At 38.4% G+C, this 16041-nt stretch overlaps 1 long non-coding RNA gene across 6 annotated transcripts in view; it reads right to left on the bottom strand.

Moving 5' to 3' along the window:
- The window catches only part of LOC134519509 (uncharacterized), a 480646-nt gene that overhangs the window by 284254 nt on the left and 180351 nt on the right, over positions 1-16041 (bottom strand). Inside the window, exon 1 of one of the 6 annotated variants that reach the window (XR_010072243.1) lies at positions 12452-12466. The exons of the other annotated variants lie outside the window; for them this stretch is intronic. This is a non-coding gene — a long non-coding RNA (uncharacterized LOC134519509). Of the gene's footprint in view, positions 1-12451; positions 12467-16041 lie in introns of those variants that run through there. 6 annotated transcript variants of the gene reach the window in all.

A 16041-nucleotide genomic window follows, 5' to 3' on the forward strand; every position in this document is an offset into this window, starting at 1 on the left:
AACTACATCCAGGAGCTGCTATGTCCTAGTAATGACCTTTGCAATGGCCTCATAGACTCCATAGAGTTTTCTCCCTGCAATAAATGTCAAGTACATACTCATTTGACCTTCTCAAGTAAACTAAAAGTGAGGCAAAAAATGGGAGAAAATATTCTGATTAAAAGGGCAAAGTGCATCTTACCTTGCTTTCCGTGAATTTTTGGTGTAGAGTGAACACCAACACCTCAAAGAATCATCCAAACTACTGCTCAGTTAATTGCTGCAAGAATCTCCATCTATTTAAGTGAAATTAGGGCAACTGACATAGGAGTTCTTTTTGCAATAACTTTGATAGACAATAAGTGCTCCTCCAGATGTCATCCTGGAGAAAGCAGCGCACATCTATCTCGCATATTTGTCTCTGGGACAGGTAGCAATAAATTTCTACTTCTCTGCTTTAATTTTGATGGTCAGACAGGCAGACAGGCATTTATTTCACAGTGGATTCCTTTTTGTCAGCATTTCAGAATATTAGCTCTTTCACAGTCTTCCTAGAACCGAGTCTTAGTTCGAATTTCATGAACACCAGCAGCTGGTTCACATAAAGGTCAGTTTCCTAAGTTTCATTGTACTCCCTTATATTGACTCACATTAGGCCGTACGGAGAAGATCCAAGCTTGCTTCTGCTTCGCCACAAAATCTTTTGTATGTTACACAGTGGGAAAATGTTACAAATCTGAGTCTATCAGTTTGTGAAAACACGTTAAAGTAAGTTATGAGGAAAATTGGACTGATGCTGCATTTACAGCTAAAATCCACCAAAACACAAGAAAATAAATGACATTCCAAGTAGGCATCCATTCCTACTAATTATCATGAATCAGGGTGGGGGAACCTCAGTTAGTACTTATGGTTCTCTTCAAGTCCTAGACTCTTCCTGCATTAATGCTAATTCAACATTCAGAATAAAGTAAGTCCTTTAATATTTAAACAAAACAGTTAATATTTACATAGAAAAGTTATGTTTCTGATAATACGTCAGTATTAATGCACAATGAAAATTGCTTTTTCAGTATTTGATACTGGGCTCTGATTCTGCTAATGTCACTAAAAATGTCATTTTTAAACCACCTGAAGTAGCCTTTAGAATAACAGTCTACATAAATGTACGATGTGCTTACAGGTTTAACTAGGATCCAGACACAAGACTTTAAATAATACAGATGTCTGAGTAGAGACTTAAAGCACAGTTGCATTGAAGCCAACTTAAAGGATCCAGCTCTTTAACGGAGAGTTAGTTAACTCGTGTCATATTAAATTGCAATCTCCTATGTAGATATCTCTTATATGTTAATCACCAGAGCAGCAGCCAATGTAATCACTCATCACTGGTGGCCCAGTGCCAAACCTTTTTGCTGCAGTTCTTGAATTTCTGCTCACCAAGTCACTGAGAAGACTCCCTGCCACTACTTCACTACGCGCAGTGAATACCTTTGTCTTCCAGATAGCCTGGCTGCTCTCTGTCTCCTACAAACCAGCTGTGCAACTACTACAGAATACTTCCTGGTGCTGATGGACTATTAAAAGGGACTTGCTGGAAGAAATCAGAAACATAATCAACGAGAATAAAAAGGGTCACAAAAAACCCCAAATAAATGCTGTAACATAAAGAACTAGAGGAAAAATAAGGTAACGGGAGGGAGAACGTGTAAAGAAGTGAATGGGATGACAGCAGAAGAGCATAAAATGAGCACGGAGAGAGGTTAGTGAAGGAAAAGAAGTGGAGTTTGGCCTGCACTCCCCGCAGCTCAGTTTGGTCACTACTGAAGCCGACAGAGGGGATTAGACAATGGTTCTTGCTGTGAGGGGACAGTCAAGCCCCTGCCCGAGCCTAGAAAGCTTTTACAGGGACCAGAAGGTGTTGAGATTCCCTTCGCACATAAACTGAGTCTCTCTTTCTGCTGGCAAGATACAAGGTTTCCTTGAGGGGTGGGGGGAAAAGCAGATGCCTCCTACCCCCTGAAAGCAGAAGAAAGGCAAAGGAGTCTCACTACACAAACAGCTCCCCCAGCTCACTGGGGTATGAGATTGCCGGGAAGTGAACAATCAAAGCGTGTACTGTAACTACAACACTTCAAAAACCCTGTCAATGAAAAATATTATACCAGCTCCTACCGTGCATGCCTATATTATAGTGAAGTGGTACTATTTTCAATTGCGTACTACCTTTAAAGAAATGGGTGATGATGTTTATTTGTCAATAACCTAAAAGCAATCTCTTTTACAAATTAAAACCTCTCATGAAAAGTCTGATTCTTTTTCTTATTCAATACAGCGCATTAGCAATCATTTTAAAAGTATAGACTTAAAGCAGTATTGCTGAACAAATATATTGCATTAGAAATAAATTCCATATTAAAATAGGGACTTTTACTACAGAATTACATTTTTAACTTTTTTTTTTCAAATAAATTACTGAAACTTTTGCACTATGAAAGCTCTCAGGCAAAATTAATGGTTTTGTTTTGCAAATTAATTTAGATATTAAAAAATTATATTTTCAACCAAGATCTCAGTTACTCAGATTAAATATTAACCAAAAGCTGTCTTCTGCTTAAATAGAATTTAGCCTTTGAAGTGTTTTTATTAATCTCTTCTGATGTAGGTGCTTGAAATTCTATGAAAGTGCTGCTGCTACCAGTTCTGTGCATCACTTACTGTAATTTATTTTCAGAACATAATTCTATTTATAAATGAAAATCCTATTAAAAGAAGACAAGAAAAATTAGTCCTAGACTTTGCATTGGTAGAGTAGAAACAAAATGAGCGGCCTAACCTGAAGTGACATTTACAAATTACCTGTTAATTTAAACTGGGTTGAAGGATGACAGAGTTTAGTCAGACTGACAGGAAGTACCGAAGGAATGACAGTTGGGCCTGTAGTGGCCATAAAGCTCCCATAGCAAGCACATTTATCTGCCTTCTCTGGGAAAAGCTTCCCTTGTAGTAAATAATATATTTGTAAAAATATTTACTTCGTAGCGGCCCAGTGAGTGAACATTTTATGGAGCTGAACCCCCACTCCAGCCCCGCCCCCCCCATCCCTTCCTTTTAATTCTTATTTTTACCCAGGATAAGAGCTGCTTTAGGATGGCCACCTGCCTTTAGTCACATGGCTGATTCATCACCACCCCCCTAAAGCTAAACCACATGATTTTCTTAATGAAAATGAGACAAGAAGTGACAAGGCTTGTATCCTTTAGTTGCTTCAGGATAACATTCATGCCCTGAGACCAGTTCCTTTGTTCACTAGACATTCTTTGAACGGACAGGATTGCGCATCAAGGCCGTGCAGTGACAAATATTTGTAAAGATAATAATAGCTGCTCTCACTCCACTTACAAATAGTACTGAGAAGACTCGATCCCAAGTGCTAAGAGTCTCGTTATTTATTCACTTTTGAAAACAAACATTTTGTTTGAAGGAAGAGGCTCAAGCGTCTTATACTTTAACATTAAACACTTCCTGGGTGTCCAAACTTTTATAAAATACTTTTATAAAATATTTAAGCTATAAATGGAATATTTGGGAGTCTTAAAATCATCTAATGGCAATTATTTAGGAATCTGTCCCTCTTTTGCCAATCAATAAAGAAGCACATCATAGAGCTACTGTAGCTCTTTTCTGCCGGGGAGCACCACACACATGCCGAGAGAAAGGCAGACTATAGTTAGCTAACTCAGCCCACATACAAGATGTTCTTGTGCAGGCTTAATAAAAATCCCTTTAATATTTTTAAACAGCAAGCTGTATTTCATATATACACATACGAATTACTGAACATAAATTTAAAATGTTATACCTTGGTTTAGGGATCTCAAAAAGCATAAGCTTATTTCACTGGCCGGGCCCCCACTGCCCAGGCAGCCGTGGTCTCCCCGTCTCGTCTCACCCGTGCCGCCCCGCGCGTCCACAGCTCACGCTGCAACAAAGGAACTAGTACAAATCATGCACACTCTGCTTTCTCGTGGGGAACATAACCTATGTGGATATAATCTAGCTGAGTATAATTATAAACCTATCTATCAATTATGAAAAAAAATTTTGTATAAATTCCTCTGCCCGCATGAACATAAGTGTGTTTACAGATACAAAACAAATGGTACTTGTAGATTGTGTTTATGTTCCAGAACAAAGGCACGAATTCCCATAACCTATTTCAACAAAATTCAGAAGTCCTTGTTTTAATGCCATTTCCAGAAACCTTGCTTTTGAAATTGACATTCAAAACACAGGAATGTCAACCATAATCAAGTTTGCAACACCAAACAAAGTTAGGGTTTCTGTAGGTTGCTGTGGAAGACATGCCAGTGAGTACCATCATTTTGCAGTAGACCTTTTAAATGTAACTCGTTTCTGATTTTTAATCTTAGCACAGGACCCTTGATTTTTTTCTTTTTTAAGTAATGGCTTGACAGTGATGGAATTTTACACCTCCTGTACAGAAGATTTTCCTTGTTTAATAGCAGAGTATAAATTCTGGAAGTAGAAGAAGATCTTATTATTATGGAAGAATAGTAAAATAAGATCTACAGTACCATTATTTTTGAAATTAGATATTGTACCTTAGTCAAAAGATCCAAATATAGACCATGCTCTGGTCTGTAGTATGTCATTGATGAAAAATGGTCCTCAAGTTCTACTTAAAGAGTCCAAGAGGACACAATTAACATTTTGATTTCTCTCAGGAAAAAAAGAAGCTTCTGCAATGGATAAAAGTTTGGAAGCCCTACTAATAGTGGGAGTGGACTAACAGAAATAAATAAAAAAATTAAAATTGAGTTACTACAGCTGATGTGTTATTTACAGACTTCCTCCCTCATTAAAGCTGGTAAGGGTTCACCCTAACCACAGAAAGGAAAAATGACCAGTGGGAGTATCCAACTGCAGAGCGAGCAAGATCTTTTCTTCGGAGATGTCCAATACAATGAGGAGAAACATAACCCTGTCTCCAGCTTGACTCTATGATATAGAGTGCTTTCGTATGTCTTCATACATCTTCCATATATCTTTGAGGAGATTGTTTTCTGTTTAGATTTGGAGATAGAACTAATATACCACATTTTATTAATTCTCTCCCACACATCTTTGCCCAGAAAACCGTGTAGACTTCTTTGGCCAATCACAATTATTTATCCAAGCTTATTAAGTGTTCCTGTACTGTAAGACTGATATCCTTGCCCTTATACAGTATATCAAGGACATATGATAATGATAACGATCAATGTTATTTTAACACTGCACAAAGGCCAAGATGTCAAGGCCATTTCTTCATTAGAAAAGAGGACTATTGATTATTAACTAAAGACTGGCTAGAAATGAAGAAATTAATAGGCAGATTACCCAACTACCAATTACCTGCAAAGACTTAGTCAGGTATTTGGGATGCAAATTAATCAGACTTGTTCGTTATTCAGTGCCATTATTTCGATTGGATGTATTACAGGAAAGGGAATTTGGGGCTACACTTGCAGCAAATGGAAAGAAAGAGGTTCCTTTTTAGTTTAGTAGTGTCATGTCTACACAGGCAGACTTTCAAACCATCACATGAAAAGCTCTGCATCTCTCAGAATTAGTCCAATGAACTGCAGCAAACAGAGCTAATATTCATTGTGCCTTGGGAGTCATTATGTGTTAGACAGTGACTGAATAGCATAAAATGCTCTGCTGGAACATATGTACTTACCTTACACCTTACACCATCTCTGGCCAGAGAATCTCCTTTGTGTTTCTATAATCAAAAGATCTAATTGCCTTCTACACATTCAGAAAAGATAAAATTCACTGCTGTCTGTTGGTATTTATTCTTTCAACTGCAGAAATTCATACCTTTCCTTTTTTTTGTTTTCTCTTTTTCTTCCTTTTTTTTTTTCATTACCTACTTTTTATTGAATTTTAGAAGAGTTAATTCTGATGCCCTGGCAGAAAAAGGTAAAATAAGAGCTTCAAGACACTTCTCAGCTCAGGGTGCTGCTTCAGGAGGTCATGTCACTAGATATGAAGTAATTTATGTAGGACTCTAACCAGCATTCTGTATTCCCTGAGTCCTGTTACCCCAGGGAAAATGGATGCCAACAATGAGTCATGTATCTGAACGATAGCGGGAGACCTTCTTTTTCTAACTTTGTTTGCTAAATAGTCAATTATCTTTGGAAAACACTCACAAATGTTTTTGAATTTTATTTCACATCTAAAAATATCGCTGTAAAACCTAATGCATACAGCTAACTGTATTTTCATCCAAGTCCTTCATTTTCAGACAGAATTTACATTACCAGAATCCTTTCTTATACATACACTGTTTTCTATCCCTCTGGTAACTGAGAATCACAGTACTGATCATTCAGAGCAAAGGAGGACTATGGTTTGGACGTCATCTTAAAATATTTTTTCTAGCTTTACCACAGCTATAGGACTTGAAGGAGGAATTAATTCAGAGAAATCCTTTGGCCTGTGTTTCAAGCCCAGCCTTAGAGCTTAGAAAAATGGGCAGGAAATTTTTATTCCTTAGAATTCTGCATCTCTTAGTGATGAGGCCTCTTGAGAAGCATTTCAGTGTTTTCAGACTGCCAGGTACACATCAGGTAAGAACAGGAAGTTCTTACTTCCTTATTGGCATCACACTTCGAGGGTAAAAGTGATTTAGATTCTTAAATCCATTCTCTAAGTGCCATTGGGAATCTTAAAAATCACTGTTCTGTTGCAATGCCTTCACAAAGGCCCCTGAATTTCTACCAGTAGCAAGGCGAAACTGCGTAAATGTGACCATGGGAAACAGCTTGCTGACTGACCCGCACCTAGACCTGACAGCCTTCAAAAATTAGACACCTATCCATCACCTCAACAGAGTTCATCAGACAGCTGTCTGTAGAGCACTGCCAACCCCACACAGAACACAGTAAGCTGGACGTTCCGTGTTGCTGCCAGTCAGCTTAGTAAATCTAGCTGCTGCTGTAATACTCGGGACACACTGTCAATTCCCCTGTCTGATTTGGAGCAATGACTGAACTTAGGTCTCCCTCCTCCCAAGCAACACAAGATCCTCAGAGGCAAGTCTTTCTTGGTATTGCTCATTGAGGCGGTTCTACTTCGTTTAAACTGCTTAAACATCCTTTGGGACACAGAAAGAGGGAGGATGTCTATCGGCTGGTGGCCAGAACAACCCCTAAGAAACCCAGTTATTCATTATTGCACACAAGTTTCCCCTATATCATTCTGACCGTGCCCACACAGCAGCTGTTTACTGGGGCCAAAAGGCATAAGAACAAAGTAGTATGGGCAGCAGAAAAAAACTTCCCTTAGAAAACACTTGATGAAATAACTAACACAGCAATGCCAGATCTTTAGAAACCACATGCAGCTTCAGGAGGAAAACACAGACGGAGCAGTAACAATAGCAAGACATACTCTGCATAACAAGAGCAAGGCTATCAGCTGCGTAACTAGACTGGCCATCCCAACCAAAGGTAATGGCACCCCAGAGATGCCCTGAAGCTTAAGGACGGTAGATGGAAAGGACAGGGAATGCTTTCCTTTACAAGCCATAAAACCTATAAGCCAGGGTTGAAACTTCACTTGTAAACTTTCTGACTTAATCATAGAGGGGAGGGGAGGGGAGGGGAGGGGAGGGGAGGGAAGGGAAGGGAAGGGCAGGAACCAGGATATCAACAATAATTTGTCCATCGCTTGCCATGATCTCTTTCTACAGAGGCAGCTTAAAAAAAAGCTCAAAATACCAAAGAATGCACTTCTGGGACTCTGGGGTAGTTTTTTTACCTACTATTCATATAAACTAAGGCTGTGATTGCCAAAACTAAAGCTTCTTTCTTTCAAAGATTCTTTTAAAGAATTGTGTTCTTTGTCCTGTGCTTAGGCAGTGCTTGTAGGAATGTAACTATTGCCCTGTAAGGGCAGTCAGCAAGAATATTTTATTTTAACTAGTTTACTTAGGGGAAGCTCAGATTGATGGGTTTGCTTATTTCCAGAGGAATCTTTCAGTTTTTGAACCAGATCCTTGTTGCTGCTGATAACACATGCCAGAAAGACTATAAATGTTTTATTCCCACTGGAATATGTGAAACATTTGGGGAATGTTTCCAGCTTTGGCAATAGCTCCATGCTGTTATGACATTAGCCTCTATTATCATGGCCATTTTCATTTGGTTCTTTCTAGCCTGCAGGGACAGGGGCCTGGAAGTGGCAGCGTGTGACAGAACCTGTGCTATATTATATGTAACCTCACTGATTCTTTCTTTCCAGACTGTGAGTCACTCACATTTATACTCAGAAAGCCCTTTTACCAAATTTTAGACAGTTGACCAAGGCAAGACTGAGGCATCCATACCTAGGATCTTTGGAGCATTCTTTTAAAACAAAATTTAGTTCTAACCCTATTGAGTTTAAATTCCAGCGTGCCAGGGTGAACCAAGTGACAAGCAAATGCTTACTTGTCCGTTGCTTTCCCTTTCCTTGTGCTCATTAATCACATTTGGATGCTACTATAATAGAAAGCAGACACACTGAAAGCAAAGAGCAGTATTAGCAGAAGTCCCCAATCCCCTTTTCTATGGGAAAGTGACAAAATAAACATCTATTAATGATACTATTTGTATTCCTTTTTTGACCAGTAAAAATTTAAGATGCAAATCCTGGCATCTCCCATGAATATCAGTAAGTCTAAACTGGGAGAATTGGTTAATGTAAGAGGGTTTTGGGTACTTATTAAAAACCCTAGGGCCTTTACTGGAGAGACTCAGGCCAAGATATGAGTCTAAGGAGCTCTTCTGGCTTTGCTTTGATTAAGATAATATCTAAATAAATAAATGTTCTCACCACCATGGGCCTTAGGGGATAAATAACTGGTCTTACAGCCATAGTAAAGGCTCTTAGGACTATGCACTGGCCGAACACCATAACTACAGACGGTTTCAGTGCCCCTTTCGAGGACAGCCTAAAGGACTTCCTACAGCTTGAATGAAAATGCTGAGGAAGGAGTTGCTATATTTCCTATAGTTTTTGAAAGATAGTCATAAAAGAGTTTGATCTTTAAATGAAAACGGATAGTATCCCAAACTCACCCACAGACCACAACTACAGAATCTCATGAGAATTTCTTCCGTGGATGTATCCTTCCCATTTCAAGGTTTCTGTTCTCTGATACGGTCAGTTAATTCCCTTATCTTGAATGCTGACTGGCATACAAGATACACTAGGTTCATTAGATAGAAATAAATACATAAAATTTTAGCTCCTTTAATTTTACCAGACAGATTTAATAAATGTACATAACTAATGGGTATATAATGACTTCCCTAAACTCCTACTTGTAGATCATGCATTCTATTTCCCAGTACATCTTTTTCCCCATGAAAAATTAAATTGGAAAGTCAACAAGAGAGAAATCATACTGGGGACATTTTCAATCCATTCATTTACATTTTCACTCTTTGCAGAATGTGGATAGTGTATTTTTATGGCATGTTTGGTTGCTATTCAAAACATCTTTTTTTTTTTATTGAATAGCAAAATTATTAGATGAGTAGAATCCTGTATGCATAATAAGAGCACAATTTAAAGCTGTCCCTAGGCTAATTTATGAAGCACTAAATCAATTGGAAAAGTTTTCCCTTTTTCTTAAAGAGGCACAGGGTTGCATTTTCAGCTGGTTTTGTCTGTTTTCATGATCTGCATATTGATCATAGCCTGGTACAGTTAGCCAAATGCATATGGGAAAAGACATATCTGAGGGATTAAAGTAATGATACGTGCACTCCTTGTGGGTTTGTTTCACTTCCCTTTCTAAATGAATTCCCTGTTAACTAGCGCACAAGTTATTACTGAATAAGGTTCACAGGCACTGACCAATGTGTAAGAGAATACAATCCATCCATAGGAGTTTTGCAAACAGATGTTTGTGCTTGCACGAAGACAAGGCTTGCAAGTCAACCTAGAAAACATTATGTGAAATACCTTTCTTCACATCTCAGCAAGGATGTGTAAGCACATTAAGTTTCCTTTAAACTATGGGAAAAACGTGCATTCCAGAGTAGGCGTTGTTGCCTCTTAACGTCGGTATGTGAAAATTATGATACTTAGTGCATGCATACAGACCTCAAAGCACATTACAAAAGCAAGCAGGTCTCACTCCTGTTTATATTGATATGGAACGGAACCGCACAGATGACACAAATTCCCTAGATCATCCAGCAATAACAAGAAAAACAAAATCCAAGGCTCTTGCCTCGATCAGCACATTTCAGGACCACATTGCCTACTCTCATTTTGCATTTGTGATAGTGCTTTAGCCTTGGCATTTCTAATTTACTTACAGAAACGTGTTCTGAAGTGATATTTTATCCACAGATAATTGCTACTGATGGCAGTTGCTGGAATCCCCAGTCCAAAAGTTCTCTGAGGGGAAAGGGTTTGCAGTTTATACACTGCTCTACAGATAGCCCTATAAAGACCTTTTGTCCTAGTTTCATGCATAAGAAGTTATACAGAGAAATCATTGTATTAGTAGGACCTACCTGACAGTTTTGGATTGACTAATATGTACACTCCTCTCAGACAAGTAAGAAGCTATTCTTGGGAAAGAGGCGGAAAAGACAGCAGAAATTTCAACTCTTTGGGGGCTATTCTGACAGTGTAGTCATTGACTAAGAAAGCAGGAGGACATTTATTGCTATGTTTTAGTTGTTTGCATGTTTGATTTAAAATGTAATCTGTTGCATCATTATGTACTCTCATCCTGGGACTTTCAATGAGACACATTTTGGAAATTCAAAGCTTAAACACACGCTTTGTTAAATTGGTAACAGTTACATCCTAAACTGGTAAAATGGACCTAATCTTATCCAGCAGAATTGCACTATGGATTCATAGTGTTAGTCTTTGATTTTATGGTCATGTTTAATGCCGCTCCTTAGCTAAAAAGAACGTAAGGGATTTGCATATATGTATTTTTGTCCTTCAGAAGGACAAATTATATTTCCTGTTCATGTAACTGGCGTGAGTGCTGCATCCCCCTACATGACATAGTTTAAAGGGTATAATTAGCAAAACGTAGTCCTTACTTGTCTGCCACCATCTGAGGCTGAAAGGGAGAATATTCTATTCTTACATTAGTGTTGACAATAACCAGAATAGCTTGAACTTCCTCAGATATCCTGTCCTTAGGAACTGCCTTTCTAATACAGTATTTTTCACATCTCTTATCTATAGGGAAGAAGGCAAAATGCCTCTCAGAAATATCATTTGGACTTTTAACACACTTTGCAGCATTTTAGGTCCGTAAAACTGAGATAAAGATATAATATTTCCATTTGGCATAGAAAACACTACACCACTATTCTTTTTTACTTGAAAGAAAGGTGTATTTATTTTGTTGGCTAGCTCACCATGACACTCTCCTCTCCACATGATGCTCTCCTCTTCACAGCTACATCATATCCATACTAAAAGCAGTTGAACCAGCTCTTTAGTACTCTCTCAGAGCAACGTTTCAATTGCTCTGAAAAATCTCTTCCAAGATCCCTTGCCCTAAACTCTCCATAATCAGAATAGCCATAGAAAACTATGATATAAAAGTGCTTAGCAGTGCAATATGCACTCAAGTATCTCAGCAGTAAGGATCTGTATGTGTACACTTAGTTTTTTTAAAGTAGGTGTCGAAACCCTCAGGCAGCATATTTGGACTGGGTGAACAGTCAGGGTCATTGGAAGACTTTACTAAAAAGTTATGCCTGGTTTCATCAGAGGAGAAGGCAAATAGGACAGACAGAACTTATCATAGGATTTAATGACTTTCGCATGCCATCCAAGTGACATTGAGGAGGTGTGACATCTATTCCACAGGCTGGAGTTGCAAGGGGCATGACAGAAATGTTCCCTTAATTCAACAGATATAGAGTTTATTTTACCAGTTGGAAATAACTGGGCTCTGTGAAGGTAAAAGAGGACCAACATACATGTATTACTTTGAGGTGCACTAAAACCCTCTTTGAGAGCAGCAGCATTGCATCTGCTTCATGCTGGCCTCATTTGCATGACCGAAATTCACCCCAAATACACCATACAAAATACTGCAGAAATTCAGTGCATGCAAGAGGAAGAAAAGGACTGTTGCTAATGTCTTATTAAAGTCTCCTAGTTCTGAACTAGCATGGTACCATTTTATAAGTGTTGGCAATATCCTCATGAATACCTGTGACAAGTGCCATTAACATAAAATACAAAGTGGAATTGGGCATGATGAGATATTTAAAATTTAGACATGCACTTGCCACATTTGAAAATGTACTTCACAGATATATTTTTAAACAGTATATTTTTAAAAACAAGTCAATTCAATGCCTTATATTTTGAGTTTTAATTCCAATCAAGCTAATTTCTAGTCATCACAAACACATACCTGCCAGTAATGAAGGTTGTTTAATTAGGTCCAGATAAAATAGCTCCAATTCTGTTTCTGATCCACCTGTCAAAGCAAATCAGTCTTTCACATGACTTTTAAAAAAATAAATTAGACTAGCTGATGATTTTTTGAATATTCAAGTAGACATACTGAAGATAAATCCAAACAGAACTTGCGACTGAACAAAAGCCTGGAACGTGACCCCAAAGATGAAGAGATCTTGTTCTGCCAGAAGCAGATTGCCAAACTTGGTATTTGAGGATTATGAAGTCAAGAACAGGGTGCTAAAAAGTGGCTACTGGAAAGGATAGCAGTGTCTTCCACAGCTTAGGGCAAGGTAACGTTTCAATGCTATGTAAAATTAAAGGCAAATAACAATGTTAAAGGTCCTACTTAAAGCCCCAAAGCCAGGTGATTTCAGAACAGACATGTCCAACTCATGCCATTATAGCTCTATGGAAAAAAAATACTTTGCTGTTTGCGCTACTATTACAGAAAAAAAGTAGAAAATCTAGAAGGGCTGATAGGGTTGGATGCTAAAACTATTTTCTTTTTCATTGGCTTCTAAGAAGGACTAGTGGTCTGAACACATTTACTGGTAGGCAGATAGCGACATAAATTGTCCATCACAAGTGGCATTATTTGACATAAGAGATGTGAATTAAAACAACTCAGTACAGCTCTGAGAGACCACAAATAATTGCTTAATATCATAGGAGCTCAACCAACAACTTCCAAATGTGTAAGACAAGGCACAAATGCTAGGCAGTAGACTATACAGAAAATACTGATTAAAAAAAGCACCGCTCAGACACACATTATTAACATCTAGAACACAAAAAAGGTAACTCAAATTTTAATATGGAAATTATCTACTAGGCTATGGTAAGGTAATCAGTCCACATGTCCTTGCTGCTTCTGTGCTTACTGTGTACTCAATCCATTGAGTGAGAACTCACCAAAAATGTCAGGGTTTCACGTGTTTTTTCCTCATTCGAGCCTACCATTTATTCTGCTGGGATGATACTTCTCTCATTCTTTGATTCCTATAAAAGTGGTTCTACTGATGTTAGTTATTAGAGCACTATCTTTTCTCAAGTCATTTGTGCATATTGTATTGGCAACTGTTGTGCCTTCTAGAAGATGAACTTGTTCATTTTGATTGATTTACAATGCACAATGGCTTGCTCTTTTCTTCTGACTGGCATTCGAAGCACCATCCCCATGTTTAGATTGGACATTTTTTGATTTGGCTTTCCAAATTCAGTGACAGTGGTCTGATTTTATCAGATCTCTACATTAACTTAACTTATGCAGATAACTCCTGTAAAGCACAATTATGGTAGCAATGGGGCACAGTTGTTATGGCTGTACCAGATTCCATAATGTTTGGGGTTTTTAATTCTTTTCTCTATGAATAAAATCCTGGCCCAGTAAAGTCAATCAGAGTTCTTCCATTTCCCCCTACAACATTCATATGAGAGAAAGTTATGAGTATCAAAGTCTCAAAATCCATTCATGTTTGTTTCATTAGAGTCTTTTCACTTCATCGTAAGGAAACCTGTCTTGTTAGATGACGAGGTCTGATGTGCACCTCACAACCTTATGTTGTGAAAATAGCAAGGCATGAACTTGTTATGCCTACCTATGGCAAACAGTTTCACAAGTCCTCATTGAAATGAGGATATGACTTGTTTTCACCCCCATCTAATTTTGCTCAAGGTACAACAGGAATGAATTAGGATCGTGAGTCAGAGGATGAGATTATTTTTTTATGTCATTAGTTCTCAGCCTCGGAAGACCTATGTATTGACTTGGTTGCCAAATTAAGGAGCAGGCTTCCCCAAGTGATTCATACGCACTTGCTCTGCCTAAAATACATGCCGTTCTTTCTAGTAATGGATGCCCATGATTATCTGTTATTTCTAAAGTTCCAAAACCACAGATAAATATGGCCCTGTCTATATCTGCGAGAAGCAGGGGCAGCTTTAGGCCAGCTGGCTGTTAAAGGGTTATGTTTTAACCTGGGCATTTGCACAAAATTCACTCGTGATGTTGCATATACCTATATGCTTGATATTAATTAGCCACCATTTCCAAATGACTTCCAGATTCTTGTCTCTCATATATTGTCACCTCCATCATACTTAAACTGGATTGTATTCAACTATTCCATTTATGTACTTTTTTGCCTCTAGATCAGAAGTAGATCATATTTACTTCAAATATAGATAGATGCTGCATTGTTTCAGAATATACCATACACTACTGCTGTTTGAGCCTGCAGAAACTCATAACAACTTTATGTAGCATAATTAATATTAAACAATGATTGGGAGAAAACATTTTGCCTTGTTAGGTTCTTCCTCCTCAAGTGAATACACTCTGAAGTGAAGTTGTCCTTTGTGAGCCTAAAGAAAGAAACATAGATGGCTCCTTTGACCCCTGCTCACTATATTCTACATATAAATTGGTGGCAACATATGGCACTCCTAAAGACTACAAAACATATAAACCTGGATTTTTGCTTCCTTTTTTTTGGAAGTAAATAAACCATCTAAGGCATGATCATCACTGCTTGTTTGCAAGACCTGAAATCTAGGTTAGAAGTGTTAAAGACACTGGCAAAAGTTGGCCAGTGATAGATGACTGCTGCTCACACTTTGCTCCACGACACAGGGGCACTGAGATATAAGATACATGACCTAGAAAGATTTTTACCATAAGGAGCAATGAAGACCTCATGGGATGGCACTAATGCTACTGACATTTAACCACTCTAAACTGGTAGATACAAGTAGCGTGTTTGTTTATTTCAGCTCTATTTACTACAAAATGCACTAGCCTTCCAACAGTATTTAGGATTTTGCTTTGTCCAAAGTCAGTGAGAAGCTCACAGCAGGACCTGCTTCCGTGCAGGTTGCCAACTGGCTACAGAGAGCCTGCCTTTGTTAGGTGTTTTGCGTCATTTGATGGTGGTGGGATGATACAGTCACTTGCTTACCCCATCAGCACTGGGTTCTCCACCTCTTTATGCTGTTGTGTGCTCCAACTAATTTTTATTTCATCTCTCACCTAGCCTTAGTATTTCTGGCACAACGCTTCGCCAATTACATACCCTCCGTCAGCACAAAACTCACTCAGCTTGTCAGTGCTTGTCTGTTGTAAAAGGGGAAAAAAACCCCAGGACTGTCTTACATCACAAGCCTACCTCTCCAGCGCACTCAAAATCATGCCCTTAAAACATGCTTTTAACAAGCCAGTAAGTATTGTACCTTTTTCCCCAACTACAGAGAGCAGGGAGGTGAGGCACTTCTCTGTGTAAAATGGCACACATATTTTGTACATCTCATGTTCTAATGCTATTAGCTCAAAAGATTGAATTAAATAGAGAAAGGTTAATGAAAGGTTTCAGTCATGATTGCAGTGACCATGATGAAGCAAAGGGGCAAGAGAAATGGCAGCTTTAACAATTAAACTCCCTCAACACATTCCTTTAACACCACTGCCATAACACAGTGAAATGCCACAGTTAATCAGATCACGCTCACTGCTAACACTCTACTAAGAAGTTGTTGTGACTCCCC

This window comes from Chroicocephalus ridibundus, chromosome 8, assembly GCF_963924245.1.
Source record: "Chroicocephalus ridibundus chromosome 8, bChrRid1.1, whole genome shotgun sequence".
Lineage (NCBI taxonomy): Eukaryota > Metazoa > Chordata > Aves > Charadriiformes > Laridae > Chroicocephalus > Chroicocephalus ridibundus.